This window comes from Propithecus coquereli, unplaced genomic scaffold, assembly GCF_000956105.1.
Source record: "Propithecus coquereli isolate 6110/MARCELLA unplaced genomic scaffold, Pcoq_1.0 Scaffold59, whole genome shotgun sequence".
Lineage (NCBI taxonomy): Eukaryota > Metazoa > Chordata > Mammalia > Primates > Indriidae > Propithecus > Propithecus coquereli.
In genome coordinates, this window is record NW_012151840.1 from 274,477 (window position 1) to 279,528 (window position 5,052).

Below are 5,052 nucleotides of genomic sequence, written 5' to 3' on the forward strand. Positions count from 1 at the left end.
AAATATATTCTTCCAGTAGGTGGTTTCTTTTTTTTTTTTTTTTTCTCTTGAGACAGAGTTTCGCTCTGTTGCTCAGGCTAGGGTGCCATTGAGTCAGCCTAGCTCAACAGCAACCTAAAACTCCTGGGCTCAAGCGATCCTCCTGCCTCAGCCTCTAGAGTAGCTAGAACTACAGGCATGTGCCACCACGTCCAGATAATTTTCTTCTATTTTTAGTCGACCGGCTAATTTTTTCAATTTTTAGTAGAAACAGAGGTCTTGCTCTTTCTCAGGCTGGCCTCAAACTCCTGACCTCAAGTAATCCTCCCTCCTCGGCCTCCCAGTGTGCTGGGATTACAGGCATGAGCCACCATGCCTGGTCCAAGGGTTGGTTTTTTGAAAAGCTAAAAAAAGAGAGAGAAGACAAAATCAGAAATGAAGGAGATCAGATTATAACTGAACAGAAATACAAAGGATCATAAGAGACTACTATGAACAACTATATACCAACAAATTGGACAACCTAGAAGAAATGGATAAATTCCTACAAACATAATCTACCAAGACTGAATTATGAATAAACCAAAAATCTGTACATACCAATAACAAGCAAGGATATTGAATCAGTATTAAAAGTTTCCCATCAAAGAAAAGCCCAAGACCAGATTGATGGCTTCACAACTGAATTCTTCATCAAATATTAAAGAAGAACTAATACCAATCCTCCATCCCAGGATCATCTGAGACATTGTACAAAATGCAAATTCTTGGACCTTTTCCCTGACCAAGGAATCAGAAACTCTGGGGATAGGGCCCAACGATCTATTCTTTGAAAAACTTCCAGGTGATTCTGATGTTCACTCAAGTTTGAGAACCACTGATAAAGGAGAATATTTCATGATCTTGGAGAAAGGGTAATAATTTATAGAAATAAATAACAATAGCCATAAAGAAAAATGTCAATAAACTATATCTCATTAAGAAGAAATTCCTTCTATCAAAATACAGCTTTATAAGAGTGAACAGAAAACCAGAGACTGGTAAAAATATATATATATATTCACAATACATACATCCATCAAAGGATTAGTATCCAGAAAACATAAAAAACTTTAAATAAATTACAGAAACACCGACATCCCCCTCCCTTCAAAAAAATAGTTAAAAACTTATATGCATCACAAAAGAATATATCTAAATGGCTAAATGATATATGCAAAAATGTTAAGTATGATTCATCAATAGGGAAATACAAACTAAAACAACAATTAGATATGCTACACCCCAAGCAAATTTCTAAAATTATAATAAAAGGGTTAGTAATCCAAATATTGGTGAGTATGTAGAAAATAAGGAAGGTAAACTGGTATAACCACACTGGCTCACATCTATAATCCTAGCACTTTGGAAGGCTGAGGAGGGAGGATCGCTTGAGGCCAGGAGTTTGAGACTGGCCTGAGCTGGTCTCTACCAAAAATAGAAAAATTATCCAGGTATGTTGGTATGCACTTGTAGTCCCAGCTACTTGGGAGGCTGAGACGAGAGGATTGCTGGAGCCCAGGAATGTGAGGTTGCAGTGAGCTACGATGATGACACTACACTCTAGCCCAGGAGACAGAGCACGACCATGTCAAAAAAAGGAAGGAAGGAAAGAAGGAAGGAAGGAAGGAAGGGAGAGAAACTGACTGTTGGGCACTATCTGGTAAATCTAAAAAATATGTATAACCTATGACCCAGCAATTTTATTTCTATGTATATTCCCAAAATAAATGAGTGTTTGTGTTCACAAAAAGATGTATAAAAATGTTCAAAGCACCATTATTTAAAAATAGGTGACATTTGGAAACAATTGAAATGACTAGCCATAGTAGAATGGTTAAATTTTGGTATGGTCACACAATGGAATACTACACAGCAATGAAAAAGAGTGAACTACTGCTACATGCAACAACATAGATAAATTTCACAGAAATAATGTTGAATGAGACAAAGCAGGCACAAAATAGTACTTTACCATATGATTACAGTAATATGAAGTTCAAAAATAGAATCAAAACTAGTCTAAGGTGAAAGAGATCAGAATATTAGTTGTCTTTTAGAACAAAAGATTCTATAAAAAAGACATCTGCACTCGAATGTTTATAGTGGCACAATTCACAATTGCAAAGATGTGGAAACAACCCAAGTGTCCATCAATACATGAGTGGATTAATAAAATGTGGTATATGTATACCATGGATTACTATTCAGCTATAAGAAACAATGGTTATATAGCACCTCTTGTGTTTTCCTGGATAGAGCTGGAACCCATTCTACTAAGTGAAGTATCCCAAGAATGGAAAAATAAGCACCACATGTACTCACCATCAAATTGGCTCCACTGATCAACACCTAAGTGCACATACAGGAATAACATTTATCAGGCATCGGGCAGATGGGAGAAGGGAGGAGGGAATGGGTATATACATACATAATGAGTGCGATGGCACCATCTGGGGGATGGACATGCTTGAAAGCTCGGACTTGGGGGGGGGGGGGGAAGGGGGGGAAAGGGCAACATACGTAACCTAAACATTTGTACCCCCATAATATACAGAAATTAAAAAAAAAGAATATCAGTTATCTTTTAAAGAGTGTTGAGTGGGAAGAGGAGCCATGAGGTAGAGTTCTGGGTGCACAAAATATTTCTTATCAGGATAATGGATTATGCTTGGGTTCCTTCCAGAAAGCAGATCATAAAATGGGAAAGTAGAGAAAGCCAACGTAAACTACATCGACACGGGAGCTTTATAAGTAAGACTTTATTTGGGGACATGATATGAGGTACCAGCGTAAGATATTGGGAAGGGTAAGATAGGAAAGGAGAGAAAGTCAATGCAATAGTGTTATCAGGCTGGTCACCACCATGGAAAAATGGGATCTGTCCTCTCTGGGACCCTTCGATGAAGCAGGCAGATCGTGCCTCAGAATTGTCCACCTGAGGGATATGGGAGGAGCACACATCCAAGACTCCCATCTCCTAACAGTCAAGGATTGCCCCATGGGGTGTTAATTCCCCCACACTTGCAGTTTAGAGGATTCACAAATGCTAAGCAGTTCCTCACAGGTGTTCCAACCACATCGTGAAAAAAAGTCTCAGAGCAAAAAACCAGGGTAAATGCAATGAACTGAAGTGAGGTTCTGTAACCAAGTGCCTCAGCAAGGGCTGGAGGGAAAAAAGCAGGCTGAGATGTGAGGCAGGGTACGAGAGCTCTCTGCCACTATCGTGTATGATGGATAAACACACACACACACACACACACACACACACACACACATCAAAAATCAATTTTTCCCCATGGGAAAATTTCAACACTGCACAGCTTCGGTAAAGTTTAACTCTCAGTGCCACCTAGTGGTAAAATATACACATTCACCAAACTTCATCTTAACAGCTCTTAAATGGTGCTTGAAGAGAAAGTCTTCTAAAATTCTACGCGGCTCCAATTCACTCCATTCTAGATTGAAAATCCGGTGCCTGATGTAGAACAGCCGGCTGCAGTAACAGCTGTGCATCTGCTGGAGCCCTTATCTAAACGCATCACTTTAAGAAGAGCAGACAAACTCAATTTGGTCCTTGTAAGTAAACTGTATTGATGTGGGGAGCTTTATAGGTAAGACTGTTGTAAATGGAGGATTTTATCTGCCCCTGGGCTACTTCCCCATGGTTTGTCCCGTAGTTACAGTCTCCATACTGCATTTGTCATCTAAACAATACAAATTTCTCTAGCCTCCTAGAGTCACTCTTTACTTAAATCTCCAAATTAACTATACCTTTTGAATTCCATAAACCAAGTTAATTCTATTATTCAAAAACCACATTTAGATAATTTTTATTTTTCCCAACTTTATTTATGCTGTATTAAAATTATATTCATTGGGATCTATTTTATATGAAAAAAAATTATGATTAGAAAACTAGTTGATGAATCAAATGTTGAATTGTATTAATAGCTATATAAAGGTTTTGCGTGTGTGAGTTTTCTTTTGTAGCCATTATTTCTATGAAATGCAGTTTTCCCAGATTGAATTGTACAGATCTAAATGTTTCCATATGCCATTTTATTCATAAATTGTATTTTGTGTTGGTTTTTGCCGCCAATCATACTTATTTAAAATTGTAGATAAAGCAAAAGTAGTTTGTTAGCTTATTGATGCATTTCTAATCAGATATTCTACGATCGTTTTTTCTACTGAATTTGATTATAATATTGCTAATTTGGTTCTCCCACCAACGTTGCAAATTGATTACTAACTATGTAGGTTATGGACTGAATAAAGATCATAGAATGGGATGAAATGTTCTTTGTTACATAGACTATCATGTCACCTACAAATAAATGAGGTTAGGCTTATTTTTTTCCATTCTTTGTGGCTTTAATTCCTTTCTTTTGCCTTATTAATTCTCAATGAATAGGACTGGGACATCCAGTACAATGCTGAATAGAAATACAGAACACAAACATTCTTGCCTTGTTCCCAATCTTAAAAGAAAAGCATGTAATGTCACCATTTAGTATGATGTTAGCTATAACTTTGTTATTGCTCTTTATACAATTGAGGAAGTTGCTATCTATTCCTAAGTGTGAATTTTTTATTATGAACTGATGTTGAATGTCGCAAATCTTGTATGTTTATCTGTTGAAATAAACATATGATTATTTTCCTATATTTTGTTAATGTGATTAATGACACTGATTTTCAAATATTAAGCCAATCTTCTTTTTCTGTGATAAACCCCACATGGTCATGGTATAATAACCTTTGTATACATTGCTAGAGTTTATTAAATTTTGTTAAGAATTTTTGTGTTTAAGTTTATGAGTAATATTAGTCTGTAATTTTATTTTCTTGTAATTTCTTTGTAAGGTTTCGGTATTAGGGATATGCTAGCCTCATAAAGTAAATTGGGAGCTGTTGCCTTCTTTGTTTTTTCAAAGATTTTAGGTAAGATTGATATATTTTCTCCTTTAAATGTTTGATAGAATTCTGGGGGAGGACTTTTTTATGAGAGTATTTTTTAAAACAAAATAT